Genomic DNA, 16,239 nt, shown 5'->3' with positions numbered 1-16,239 from the left:
GTTGTTAAAAATGGCAGAATTTCTTTCCTTTCCTTGCTGAATAATATTCCCTTGTGTATATGTACCATCTCTTCTTTATCCATTCATCTATTGATGGGCACTTAGGTTCCCTCCATACTGGCTATTGCATATAGTGCACCAATAAAAATAGGGGTGCACTTATCTTCTTGAGTCAGGGATTTTGTTTTCTTCAGGTAAATTCCTAGGACTAGAATTATTGGGTAAAATGGTGTTTCTATTTTTAGGTTTTTTTTTTGAGAAATCTCCATACTGCTTTCCACAGCAGTTGCACCAATTTACATTCCGACGAACAGTGTAGGAGGACTCCCCTTCCTCCACATCCTTGCCAGCATTTATTTCTTGTTTCAAATAGGGGCCATCCTAACTGGTGTGAGGTGATACCTCACTGTGGCTTTGATTTGCATTTCCCTGATGGTTCGCCATGTGGAGCTTTTCATGTGCCTGTTGGCCATTTACTTTTTCTTTAGAGAAGTGTCTGTTCAAGTCCTCTGCCCATTTTTTAATCAAATTATTTCTTTTTTGGATGTTAAGGCAAATGAGTTCTTTGGATATTTTGAATGTTCACTCTTTATCAGGTAAGTTGCTTATGAATATATTCTCCCAAGCTGTCAGATGTCTTTTTGTTCTGCTGATGGTGTCCTTTGCTGTACAGAAGCTTTTAAGTTTGATGTAGGCCCACTTGTTTGTTGCTTTTTATGTGTCCTTTTATAGTTTTTCAAAAGTTTCTAAATGTAGATATTATTAATTTAGAACCGTCCTGCTAGAAAATGACAAAACAGCTACACAGGGTTTTAGTAACTTGACAAATGTCTGCAGCTAGTAACAACGAGAAGCTATAAACACACACACACACACACACGCACGCACAGACACACACACTGCACATTGTGAAATGGTGACTACAGATACTTCACATGTCCATCAATGTGACCAGGTGACATTTTCTTTAGTGTATATATTTGTTTACAGTACACAGTTCACTCCTGGGAACCACAATATTGGATGAAATGATCAACTATAGAGGGGTCACTGAGTTCCTTCTCCTGGGATTTTCTGATGACATTAAGATGCAAACCCTCCACGGTGTCCTGTTCCTCGTGGCTTACCTGGCAGCCCTGTTAGGAAATGGACTCATCGTCACGCTCATTACTTGGGATCCTCAGCTTCACACACCCATGTACTTCTTCCTGAAGAACCTGTCACTCATAGATCTCTGCTACATTTCTGACACTGTTCCTAAATTTGCTTTCAACTCCCTGATGAACAGGAACAAAATATCCTTCCATGGATGTGTTTTCCAGGTGTTGTTCTTTGTGAGCTCTGCTACTACTGAATTGTTCATCCTCACGGTAATGTCCTTTGACCGCTACATGGCTGTCTGCCGTCCACTGCACTATGAGACCGTCATGAACAAGGGGACCTGTGGGTGGATGGTGGTGGCTTCATATGTCAGTGTAGGTCTCTTTGGAGCCATGCACATGGCAACAACATTTTCCGTAACTTTTAGTTCCAATAAGATCCATCATTTCTTCTGCGATATCCCTCAATTTATTTTGATCTCAGACTCCAAAACGAACACAAATGAATCATCAGTGCCTGCATTTAGTACAAGTATCTCACTAGCTTGTTTCATCTCTATTTTATATTCCTATGTGCACATCTTCTCTGTTGTATCAAGGATTTCCTCCCTGGAGGGCAGGTCCAAAGCCCTCGCCACCTGCCTCCCTCATCTGGTTGTTGTGACTGTGTTTCTTTCAACAGGTGCCGTGGCCTACCTGAAGCCAGCCTCTGAATTGAAATCCATTGTAGACCTGGTTTTGTCTGTATTTTATACAGTGGTTCCTCCATCAGTAAACCCCGTCATATACAGCCTTAGAAACAAGGACATAAAAGTAGCTCTGGGAAAACTCCTTGTAGTTTTGGTAATTAAATTAAATTAAATATATTTGGGTAGTTTCTATAGAAATTTGTCCTTAGTCCTAACACATATCCCTTCCATGTATCATATCATTAATGTACTATCTTGGTCATTTGGGAACTGCAGTAGAGCTGTCAGTGCAGAAGGTTCTTCTGACAAATGGAAGACACAAAGATATCAGTGGAGCACTATTACTGTGGTATATTTTGGGCAGTGGCTAGCAAAATTTCTTTAGCAATATACGTTTTTTTTTAATCTACACTTCCTCATTATAAAATTACTTTAGGAGGGTATGAGTGATAATATAATATGCACTTTTTTTTCAAATAAACCTGGCCCTGCACAAAAATGAACCTAGAGTTTAGAAAATATGTTTCTTACATTTCCTAGATTTTTAGGGCCCTTACTGCTGTATCATTTCATGTCATGTGGATCTCACCCTGTTTTTATTGTGCCCAGAACCTCAGTTTGGACCGCCTGGCCCAGGTATGAAACCACGGCCCTTGCTGTTCAGACTGTCAGAATGAGAGATCGTTTATCCTTATAATGGAAAAGTGCAGTTTTCCTTTCTCTCTTGGGCTCACAATTAAATAGAAGATACAGATGTGTGTGGATAGACACCTACTCTCTCCTAGTATTTTTACCTTCTTCCTCTTGCCAAGAGGCTGCCCAGGTATGTCCCCCTGCAGGGCAAGGAGACCAGACCACCTGTGACCACACTGTCCCACTGCCACAGTATGTTTACAATACACATTCAGTAAGTGTCTCACGTCAACAGTGCTATTTCCCTGTGCTCTTCATGACACTTGGACATTACAAAAAAGCCTCCATTACAACTGTTTAAGAACATGTGATTTTGTTCTGGGCAGTGTCAGAGGTAAAGTGACATGAAACTTAAGGGACATGTCCTCATGTTCAGGAGCCCCTCATCCTCCCCACTGTGGTGCTCACCAGAATGCGGCTCTGGTGTGGAGTCATATGGGACCATGCCATGGACATCCACTCATCCAGGACACAGCCATCTCATGGGATCCAGCAAATGCCTACCTACATTCATGAAAAGACATGTCCAGTAATTTATGTTGCTCACACTGGAAACTAACATAATGCTGAAACCCAGTTAAACAGTTATATTATGATATACTGATGGTGACATTAGAAAAACATTGATTCAATCACAGTCATAATAAAAAGGAGAGTGACAAAAGCAAACCTCATAGGATGATTCCATTAATAACAGACATGAAGTCATGCATGCTAAATGACAGTTTGAAGTCATTCAATTGTTTCACCTTGAAAGGTCAATGACTGAAAGTGAACAAAAACTATACTGTTGGAATGGTAGTAATTTTATTCTTGATTTGTTGGGCTGTTTCAGTCCCACAGAATGTTTATAAAAATTATCAAGCTGTATGGTTTACTTTTTTGTTAATTATTCATATTATACTTTGGTATACAGTAAAAACCTATAATACAGTATCCAAAAATCAAGAGATAAGTTATCATGAGATGTAATAAAAATATTCTACAGTCTTTCTCATAGATATACCTGACTCATGATTAAGGAACAATAGTCTTGTTAAATTTTATTTATTAAAATTTTTAAAAGATGTGGAAAGAGGGTGACCATTCTAACCTCTTGGTGGGAATGTAAATTGGTGCAGTCACTGAAATGAAATCATTTGCAACTGAAAAAAAATAATACAATTTTAAAAATATTTTACCCATGAGGAAAATGACCTGTTTATTAAAAACTAAAATACATTGACAAATAAATTTAAAAATCACAAATAATTTTTATAATACTCCATGCTTATAGATTAGAAAAATTAATATTGTTAAAGTGTCCATACTACACAAAGTATCTACAGATTGAATGTAATCTCTATCAAATTTCCAATGGCATATTTCACATAAATAGGACAAATGAGCCTGACATTTTTATGGAACAAATGAATCCAGATTGTCATAGAAATCTTGAGAAAGGAGAACAAACCTGGATATAGCATGGTCCCCAGGTTCAAACTATACTGTAAGCCTATAGTAATCAAAACAGTGTAGTATTTTCCTGAAAGGAAACACATACATCAATGAAGAAACTAGAAAGCCCAGATGTAAACCCACATGTAGAGTTGATTAATATATAGCAAAAGAGCCAAGAATATACCTGGGATATACACATGGGATATTGAAAAAATGATCTTGGGAATACTGGACAGCCACAAGCAAAATAATAAAACTATTGCTGTCTTACACACTATGAAAAAATAAATCAAATTGATGTCAACATGACAATGTTAATCCTGAAATGATTAAACTCTTAGGGAAAAAGTTTATGCAGTGAACTCCTGGACATAGGTCTGGAAGATGATTTTTTTGTATATGACACCAAAACAAAGGAAAAAAATACCTAGTACACTCGATTTTTGTCTTTTATTTTAACAGGTTAATTAAAGTATGACTGAAATACAATAAACTGAATATATTTCCAGTGCACAAACTGATAATGTACACAGTCAAGTGTACATACACTTGAAATCTTTACTTCAAGTCAAAATAAACACAAACACGGTCCTCTATAGTTTCCTTAGACCCTGTGGTCATCCCTCTATTTGGCTTTCCCTGTCTCCAAACCCCCAATCTCTGATCTGCTTTCTCTGACTATATATGTGTTTGAATTCTTTAGTTATGTATAAATGAAGCAGGTGCTTGTTTTTGTTTGGCTTCATCACTTATCAGAATAATTTTGAGTGTCATCCATGAGATTTTCTGAATCAACAGTTTATTCATTTTTTGCAAAGTAGTTTTTGAATGTATGTCATATTCACACTTCATTTATCCATTTTCTGTTGATGAACATATGTATTGTTTCTAGTTTCAGCCTAGTAAAAATAAACTACTGGAAAAAATTACTGCCAGGTGTTTCTAGTTTCCCTGCATAAATACATAAGTGTGGAAGGGCTATACCATATTATTGGTTAATTTTTTAAGTTTTCTTGTGATTGTGTGATGAGAATTACACATCCATTCTTCTTTATATCTTAGATAATGTCTCTTATTTGGATATATTACTTGGAAAAAGTTTCTAAAAATCTGTGGTTTGTTTTGTAATGTGTTATTTTTTCTTTTTGCATCATGGCAAAATTTGTTTTGACTGAAAAAATTAAGAATTTCAGTAAACAACAAATATCTTACACAAGACAACAAAGGTTTAAAAATGACAAAGCATGAAACAAAAGGTTGAAATTCTTAATTCCCTTACTTTTTCAAGGAATTTAAAAATAAACTAATCAAACTATTATGAAGTATGAGGAGGGAAGAGACTCATAAATCTTATTATCTTGTAACTGTGGAGTTCAGGTATCAGTTTCTATAAAAGCCAAGTCAAATCTGGAGCCCTGAAAATATGACTGGGCTCTTTACTTGGGGACCTCAAAGCCCAGAAGATTCTATGATAATTCTGGGATCTGTGAGCTGGGCATGGAACAGTAGGAACAAAAGGGCCCCGTGGGAAAGGCTGAACTTGAACTTGACATTAGCAAGTATTTCCCTGATGATTTCTTTTTTCAGTTCCTTGAACTTACTCTACTGGACAGACATGCCAGACAACCTGAGAATTTCTTACAGAAGAGAATCTCTTTTTGATAGAGTGAAGGGGTTCTTTCTAATTCTTTGTTCTTGATTTCAGCCTTCTTGTAAATGTTACATATCTGAAAAGTATGACACATATCTACACACTTTGGGAAGCTACTTCTAGATTTCTAAACAGTGCATCCCCTCCTCAGACAATTTTCTCTGGAGTTGAATTTTATGTTCTTTATGTGGTTTTAAAGGCATCTCCTACTCATTCCATATTTGCAAATACTACTCTTGTTTTTCATCATGTTAAACAAAAGAAATAACAGAAGATAACATGTAAAATAATAATCACATCTATTTCAGCAGGAGCAAATAATAATTACATCAAATTAATCATCCCTCCAGAAAAACTAACACTAGATCCTTATTTTAAAACATAAACATCTGTTTGGGATATAAATAATATTTTAGAAAAACCTAGGTAATATAATTTTTAAGATAAAACCAAAGAAACATGCACAATGAAGACAGAAATTAGCTCAACGGATATATGTTGTATAAGATATAGAGACATTTTAAAGACTTAATATTTAACTTTCAATTATGAAAATTCTTATTCTAGGCAACAGAAAAAGTTTTGCATTTCTAGGTATTGAAAAAACGAAGTTGGTAGATCAGCACAAGGGATTTTAACTCTCTTAGAGGCTTCCTAGCTTAATGCTGAATTGCTTTGCTAAGCTGGTCTTTTTCCACCCAACCAGTGTCACAAAAGAAACACTCTTCCCTGAAGCAGACCTGTGGGTTTACTTCCTGGTCTGATTCCCCAGGTCCCTGACTGGCAGCTGCCCCTCCTGGTCTGCTCCCCCTCCTCCTCTCCTGGGAGTTTTTGGAAGGACTCAGGGGAGACCCCAGAGCCTCAGAGCTGCAACCATGTGCCTTTTCTTAGGCAGCAAGGAAGTGATCTCTCAGTGAGAGGATTACTGAGTTCCCCACAGGTCAGTTGAGATACAAGCCTAATACTATTTCCTGTTATAATAAATTGGATCAAATTTTCCTGAAGAGAATGTTAGAAGATTGGAGAGTTCAAGTCACTTGCAAAATTGCTGTAATAAGGAAACAGTCTCTTTTACAGCAAAGTTTTTCACAGATTAATGCATGGTCAAAATGTAAGTAACCTTTATTTGGCACTTTTGGATAGGATATAATACTCCTTGTCTATAGAAAGGATTATTTTTCTAACATATGATCCAATTGAAAAGTTAGGTGTAATCCTTTCACATGTAGATTTTTAGATCCTGATACAAAACCTATATGATGATCATGAGTTTTATTGAAAATTTTTATTATTTGGTCTCAGACACAGTTAAAGGAGAAATATCCTAGAACCAAAAAAAGATAGTTGTGAGCATAAGTAAAAGCAGGCACACACATATACACATGCATGCATGCTAAAGCATACTCATACATGCATAAATAGGAAAGTATAAATAGGAATGTGGTATGGATGAAACCATTTGTTAAAAAATACACATAAATACAGTAAGTAGTATTTTTTTCTGTCCCAATGAGTTCCTGAATACAACAAAAGTCATAAAGTTAAAAATCAAAATACCTTTCATTACCAACAATAATCTGTAGTTTTTGGTACCTTTCCCTATGTATTCTTAAAACCAGCTTCCAATTTCATTTTGAAAATAAATTCTGATAATGTTTTGTATTTAATTAATGAGAAGGATAGTAAACATTTTAAATTTATGTTACATATTCAAAATATATTCTGATAAGTATGTTTTTATTTACATAAAAATTAACCCTACAGTAAGCCAGAAAGGACAATGACTCATGACCTCTTGCCAGTCAAGATTAAACAATGATTAGAAACATTTATCAAAATTATAATACAGGAGAAAGGGTTTCTCTGTGATTATTTCTTTTTCCAAGGCTCTCTTTAAAATCTGACCCCAGAGTCCACATAGCCTGGGAGCGGCTCAACCTGGGAATGAGCCTGCCCACAATCTGTGACAAATTCTGCATCACTGGTCAGTCACGATCTGTTGAATTCAGAAAATTTCTTATAAATTGGAAAAAGCTGAAATTACAGGTGGAGGATCCTGTCATCTAGACCCAGGGTGAAGTAAACAAATAAACTGGAAAGAATATATCCTGAAAGTGTAAACACAAGTAGTATGTGATGCATACTTAATTCTTATTTAAACCCAGAACTGGAGGGATGTAAACATACCTCAAATTGAGACAATTTTCTTTTCCTGCCCTTTATACAAAATACTTAAGTGCAGTAGCTGCATACGTACTTAAGCACCCTTTCCATCAGGTAGAACGGCAGGATCTACTGAGACGAAATTGTTGGCACCAATTAAATGGCCTGGTTCTAGTTTTCTATACTTTAACATTCATGTTGGGCTAAAATTAAACTTATCTTCTATTGTTTTCTAAACTACATCTATGGCCTCCAGCCTGCCAAGATCTCCCTATGCTGTGTGTCTCCTCAGAGAATAGGGAGGCTGTCAGTGAGAAACCATCCTCTCCCATCTCTGCCGTTTACTGGTTATGTCCCTTTACACTGGGGCAGGAGGTGGAGGAACAGTCACCCTCTCCAAGTCTTACTATCCTCAGTAGTGAAATGACAGTAGTATTGGTACCTTACTCTCTTGTTCACTGTGTGGACTAAAATTTTTTAAAAATAACAACTTCAACATCTTCAGCAGTTCATAGTGGTGATGACCATCACCGCTGCCAAAATCATTTTATTAGTGAAGTGCTTCAGAGACTTCTAAATATGTGCTAATTTAGTACCTAAAACAGTCCTGTATCAAATTCATGACTTAGGTACACAGGGTTCAAGGAACTTGTCAAATGTCTGTAACTAGTACGGGACAACAATAAGGGATACATGATAAATTCTGGTAGCCTTGCTTTTAACCCACTACATTTAACTTTACCTGATGTGAAATAAATACTAAGTAAATGTCTATAATCAAATCTTATAATAAATTATAATAATAAGAAATGTCTAATAAAAAATTCTTATTTTAACTGTCTTATTTACCAGCTGCTTACAGACATTGATATTTACTTAATTCTAGATGTGATATAAAAATATGCCTATTCCTTTTATTAATCTCTCATGGGATTCCACATATAATCTTTTGCTAACTGTTGTAAAACTTGTTCACATATAATGTTAAGCAAATACCACAAGGTAATTCATCCGCTGCATGACAGGTTCAGACTGAAAACAAGAATTTTTCTAATCGCTGATCTGTCCTTTCTCCTTTATTGAAAAAATCTCAGAGTCCTTCTATAAAACTGTAGAGAATTCTTTTTCCCAAAATTAGCTCACTAAAATTCAGAAACGGAATGAATTATTTTATACCTTCTGCACAAATAAGAAATGTTCCAAAAAAATCTGACAAATGTTGAGAATAGACCATGTTTTTTTCTGCTGTGACTTTACAGTAAGAACTCATATTTCCTTTCTTCAAACATTCATATCACAGGAATCTTTTCTGAGTCTTAGAAACTTTGGTGCATCAGTGCTAAGTTACTTTTAGTTGTGGTAAAATATAGGTAATAATTTTTCCATTTTAACCATTATTAAGTGTACAGTCAAGTCATAGTAACTATATTCACACAGTTGGGCAACAATCTCCACCACCCACTTACAGAACTGTCTCTTCTTGCAAAGTTGAAACTGTATTCATTAGACAATGACTCCAAGTTCCTTCATCCCCCACCCTTCCCATCACCACTAGTCTCTGTCTATGGACTATTATTCCAGAGAAACCATATCCATAGAATCACACTGTATTTGTCATTTTGCAACTGGATTATTTTAATGACCATATGTACTCAAGACTAACTCATGTTTAAAGATAATAAAACCAAGAAAACATGTTAATGCATTGTTATATATGCACATAATGATAATATTTAAATAAGTTTCCAGGAAGACCTTGGTTTTGCCTCTTCCTTGGGTTTCTTGAATCTTTTTTATAGTGATAAGCTGAAGTTTCCTGCAACAGCTTGGACAGGAATTTCCAGAATTTATTCCCTCCTGTTAGTTGTGACCCATTGGAAAGCTAGCACAACCATGATGGTGATGACCCCACTGGACAGGACAAACAGTAAATGGTCACCTCATCCATCCATCACAGCTACTCATTAAACAGCTGTGCACCCATCATCACAATAGAAAATCAATGAATCCCTGCAACTTGGAATCACTAAAGTTAATTACACAGCAAAAATTACAACCCTAACATTTTAATTTTTCCTTGACACTATTCCTTTTATTTTCCACCTTTTTGACATTAAGTGGCAAATAATATATATATTTAATTAATGAGTATAACTGATATGGAGATACACATATGTGCTATGTAAATTCTTGAACAAATATTGTTAAATAATAACCAAAGAGAAGATAATTAATATATCCATTAGCACATTTAGGTACCATTTCCCTTTATTTCTATGATTTTGATTACAGAAAACAGTTAACTCCTGGAAACATGGCATTGCATGAAATGAGCAACCACACAGGTATCACTGAGTTCCTCCTCCTGGGATTCTCTGAGGACCCGATGAGGCAAACCCTCCATGGTGTCCTGTTCCTCATGGCTTACCTGGCAGCCCTGTTAGGAAATGGACTCATCATCACGCTCATTACTGTGGATCCTCAGCTTCACACACCCATGTACTTCTTCCTGAAGAACCTGTCACTCGTAGATCTCTGCTACATTTCTGACACTGTTCCTAAATTTGCTCTCAACTCCCTGATGAAACGGAATGAAATATCCTTCCTTGGATGTGTTTTCCAGGTGTTGTTCTTGGTGACTTTTGCTGCTGCTGAATTTGCCATCCTCACAGTGATGTCCTATGACCGCTACATGGCCGTCTGCCATCCACTGCACTACGAGACCATTATGACCAAGGGGGCCTGTGGGCAGATGGTGGTGGCATCATACATCACTGTGGGGGTCTATGGAGCCATGCACACTGCCACAACTTTTTCCACAACTTTTAGGTCCAATAGGATCCATCATTTCTTCTGTGACATCCCTCAGATTATTTTGATTTCAGAAACCAAAATGAATATAAATGAAGTGGCAGTGACTGCATTTGGTGCAAGTATTACACTGGTTTGTTTCATCTCTATCTTATATTCTTATGTGCACATCTTCTCTGCTGTCTTCAGGATCTCCTCCCTGGAAGGCAGATCCAAAGCCCTGTCCACCTGCCTCCCTCATGTGATCATTGTGACTGTGTTTCTTACAACAGGTGCCGTGGCCTACCTGAAGCCAACGTCTGAATTGAGGTCAGACCTAGATATCACTCTATCAGTCTTTTACACGGTGGTACCTCCATCACTGAATCCCATCATTTACAGTCTTAGAAACAAGGACATAAAATCGACTATGGGGAAAGTCCTTGGAATTGTAGAATTTAAGGCAAATTAAATATATTTGATTGTTTTAGAGAGAGGTCCCTCCTTAGTTCTGAGATACAGCATTTTCTAATTTTACCATATAAATAATGGGAATGTATCTTAAAATTATTGTAGTATTTTAGCCACTCTAGAATTTTCTTCAGACACATGGAAATAATACCTGGAGAGATCAGTGGAACACAACTATTCTGGTATGTTTTGGGTAATGGCTAACAAAATTTATTTAGCAATATTAATAAAGATAATTCAAAGTAATCTAGAATTCCTACTTGAAAAGCCAGCATAAGAGAATATTAATAATATTTTTATTTAATAAAATAGTTCTACCATGAGGGTAGAGTGAAAGCAGCAGCCAGAGGCACCAGACAGGGCTAGCAGGCTGTTAGCAAGAAAAATGGCTTCTCCCATCCTACACTGTCCCTTGAATTTTTTCCGTTTTACCAGTCTCATGGGGAATTCACCCCAAGCTGGAACACCCTTTCCCCAAGAGCCATACATAGGAAAACAACTTTATGACCTTGCAGTTAGGAAAGATTACTTCTACAAAACAAAGAAGCAATAACTATAACCTAAAAAGTAATGATGGTACTTAAAATTTTATTAATTTTGAAAAATACCACAAAAATATCAGAAAACAAGTAGCCAAGCACTGTCACTCTAAGAAAAGCTGCAAAAATGACATAAGCTTATATATTTTTCGATGGCTCTGTGGGCACAAGGTGATATATATTTGGGCATTTTCTCCAAATGTCTCTTTCCTTCATTATTAGAAATGCCTGTTAGAAACACACAAACACACAGAAGATGCACACAAACCATCTAAATCTACACAAAATATATACAATATTTTCATATCTGTTATTATGAAATCAAGGAGCTATTTGCCATGTTAAGAATGTCCAAATAAAGGAGACAAATTTTAACTATTAAAATACCCATCTTGTATTTATGTAAATTTTCAACCTGAAATCTCTAGCCTAATATTAAAAAGTAAAGTGGCTATGGCATTAGTGCATGGCTTTTTTTGATATGTTGGCTTTAGAGACCCTGCACCTTCATACACTCTACAGCTCCATGTTTATGGATACAAATCAGCCTTATGTGGAGCGCAAGGATCAGTTGCCCACATCCATTAGTGAAAAGCTCATTTTGCTTAAAACAAATAATTCTACATTCTCATGATACTTGCAAATTCCAGTGCGAGACCTTAAGCCCATACGCATTCTTCCAACTCTTTCCTGGTAAGTGGGACGCCCTGGAATAACAGTGTTTGCATCTCTTGTGTTTCCACTGAGTAAAATGCACAGAGGTGCAGTGTTGTAATAGAAAAGTATATACTGATTATTTTAATAAAAATGAACCTCATTTATCCATTCCTTAGTCCTACTTTTAGAATCAGGCTTTAATAGAATAGTCATGAAATGCTATTGATAAAAGCCTCAAATTTTAGGTCCAAGTATCAGAAAACTGAAAAACCAAAATTTCTGGTAGATTTGCTCACTCTCTTAGTATTTTATGACATTAAAAGAGAAAACTCTCCTGATATGTGCATAAGTACATAGTATCAGTGTGATCCCCTTGGGTTCACTCCATTTATAAAAGATCAGAATAAACTAACCTATTCTGGAAAAAACCCCATGGTTTTTGCTTATGTAGTGATAAATGTGTAGGTGGCTCAGTGGGGCACCAGGAATCTTATTTGAAGTCACTTCTTATCTTCTGATATGGACTTGGAATGACCATCTGCACATATTTTTGAAAACTCATTAAATGCTAGATTTCTCACATAAAAAGAAAAGAGCGATAAAATTTACTCAACATGGATCATACGCCAAATTGTAAAGCACAAAGTATAACCTCCAGGATTAGGGTTCAAGAAGACAGAGCAGGAGGACCCTGAACTCACCTCCCATAGACACAGCAAATTTATGCCTAAATATGGAATAATTATCCTCAAAAATACCTGAGAACTAAATGAATAGCACCTCTACAAGAAAAGACAAGAGACACTTTGAGAAGTTTAAAAGAGGCAGAGACACAGCTTCTCTTAGAAACTGGCAATCAAGAGGGATCCCAAAATATTGAATTCACAGAGTGAAGGGACTGCCCACATCAGACACCTGGACTATGCAGTGTCCAGACCATCACCACATGGCAGCCGCAGATTTATCTCCACCAGCGGGCATTGCCAACCATAAAGAGACACCAAAAGGGTGTCTGCCTCTTGTGAGAGGGACAGACTGCACTTCCAGGCCATACAGATGTGGCACCAAAATGTCAAGTTTGAAGATCAATAGAATGTAACGGAGAACCATAGACCTATGGGGAGTTTACCAAATGGTCATAATTTTACAGTGACTGCTCTAGAGGCAGGAATTGCAGGGACTACCCTCAAGGAGAGAAGCCCTGGTGGACATTTTTACAGTCTCATCCTAACTTGTGGGGATGGAGCTGATAGAATCCATTTCTGGTGCCCTCCTTCTGGCCTGCAAGACCCAGAAAGTGTTCTGCCCACCTTGTGCGGTAACTGGGTTAGGCTACTGCCCCACCCACCCTATGCATAACTCAAGCTTCAGCAGGGCGGGCCAGCACCAGCCCCACCCCATACCATGCAGAGACACAGCCACAACATTGGTCCTGAGGACCATCCTCCTGAATCAGCAGTGAAGGTATAAATAGGCCACATTAGTGCACCAAGCCCAGCTTCCCCATATAGTGCCTGGACTCCAACTGGATTGGCAGTCACCGTGAGCATCATCTTCACTGTACAGGCAGCAAGTTGCCCCCAGAAGGAAGAGCACCCTGAGCTCTGGCCAACTTATGCAGAGACACTACTGCAACTGGGGTGAGAAAGCAGCCCAAACCTCACTCTTTCTTTTTAGTGGCCAAGCTGCAATCAGGTGGCCAGTGCAGCAAGCCCTGCCCTGCACACACAGCAGCTGCAGTCATATCAGAACCAGCTGACTCTCCCAGGCACACAAGAGACTCCCACAGGGTTCCTGGCTCTGGTGTCCAGGGTAGAATGAGCTCTGGACCACCAAACAAAGCTTCTACAAAGACCACTTTTTCAAAACTGAAAGAGGTTGCCACTTCCCCTAATATACAAAGACAACCACGGAGAGGAAACATGAGGAGACAGAGAAATATGTGCAATATCAAAGAACAAGTCAAATCCACAGAAAAAAAACATTAATGAACAGATAAACAATCTGACAGTTCAAACCAATGGTCATGCAGATGCTCACCCAACTCAGAAGAATGGGAGAACATAATGATAATTTCAATAAAGGGAGAGAAAAAAATAAGAAAGTACCAAAGAAAAGTTATAACTGAAATGAAAAAATGTTCTAAAAGGGTTCACCAGCAGAATGGATGAACTCAAACACAAATACGTGATTTGGAAGCCAAAGCAAAGGGAAATACCCAGGCAGAGGAGCACAAGGACAAAGGAATTCTAAAAGGTGAGGCCACCGTTAGGAACCTTTGAGACACATTGAGAACAGCATTTTCATTAGAGGGGCCCCAGGAGGAGAAGAGAGAAAGAAAGGGCCAGGGAAACTGCATGAATAAATAATGGTGGAAAACTTCTGCTATATGGAGAAAGGAACAGACATCCAGGTACAGGAATAACAAGAGTTCCAAATGCCAGGAACTAAAAGAGAAACACATGGAGAAAAATTATAATTAAAATAGTAAAAGTTAGGGATAAAAAGAAAGGAATCATAAGTGCAGAAGAGAAAACCAGCATATTACCTATAAGGGAAACCACATAATACAGTAAGCAGATTTAATAGCCAGAACATAACAAGTCAGAAGGGAGACATGGCATAATTAAAATAATGAAAGGGATGAAAGATTAACAACAAAGAATTCTATAACTGGCAAGGTTATCATTCAGATTGATGAAGAGAATAAGAGTTTTCCAGATTAAAAAAAGCTAAAGGGGTTTGTCACCACTAAACTGGCCTTGCAGGAAGTATAAAAAGGAATTTTCTGAGCTAATAAGTGGAACTAGTTAAAAATAACAAGACATACAAAAGTAAATATCTAACTGGTTAAAGTAAATAATAAAGGTAGTTGATTAATCACAAATCAAGTATGAAAGATAAAAGAACAAAATTATAAATAAAAAATACAATAGTTAAGGGATACATAAAATAAAATATCAGATGTGTCATCCAAAATATAACACATGCGGCAGTGAGTAAAAATGTAATGCTTGGGAATATGTTTAAAATTATGTTACTATCAACTTAACAGAGACTGTGATATACATAAGATGTTATATGTGATCCTCACAGAAAACACAAAGATAAAGCCTATAGTAAATACACAAATGAAAAAGAGAAAGGAATCTAAACATGACACTATGAAAATGCTCAAATAACAAGGGAAACAAGAAAGAAGAAAGGAACTGAGAGAAACTACAAAAAAAGTGAGAAAAGCAATTAACAAAATGGCAGAAAGTACATGCGTGCCAATAATTCATTTGCCAATAAATGGCTAAATTCTCCAATTGAAGACATAGGTGGCTGAATGGAGGGAAAAAAAGAGGCCCTTCTATATACCACCTGCAACAGACTTACTTAAATCCTAAGGACACTCACAGACCTAAAGTGAAAGGATGGAAGAGTTACCATGCAAATGGTACCAAAGGAGGCTGGACTCATATCAGTCAAAATAGACTTCAAAACAACTATCGTAACAAAATAGTTATAACAATTATGAATATCTACGCAGCCAAGCTAAGAGCACCTAATGCTATAAAGCAACTACTGAGATATAAAGGGATAAGGAGAAGCAAAAGCAACGTGATAATAGTAGGGGACTGCAACACCTACTCACATCAATAGATAGATCACCCGGACAGAAAAATCAGTAAGGAAACTTTGACCTTTCATGACACATGAGAACAGAGGGACTTCACTATATACGTACACACACACACACACACACACACACACAGAACATTGTATTCAAGCAGCAAAATGCACATCCTTTCCAAGTGGATCTGGAACATTGTCCAGAGTAGATCAATGTTAGGCCCCAAAAAAGTCTCAGTAAATTTAAGAGGACTGACATAATATGAAGCAACTTTCTGAACACAGTGGTGTACATCAAGAAATCAATTACAAAAAGGAAACTTGAATGAACTGCAAACACATGAAGACTAAACCACATCTATTAAACAACCAAGAAAAGGTCATCCTGTGCCCACTACCAACTATTCCTTTGGATCCTTAGCTGAAGG

This window comes from Manis javanica, chromosome 14 (genome assembly GCF_040802235.1).
Source record: "Manis javanica isolate MJ-LG chromosome 14, MJ_LKY, whole genome shotgun sequence".
Classification (NCBI taxonomy): Eukaryota; Metazoa; Chordata; class Mammalia; order Pholidota; family Manidae; genus Manis; species Manis javanica.
The sequence above is the reverse complement of the archived record's forward strand: the minus strand, read 5'-3'. Positions refer to the sequence as shown.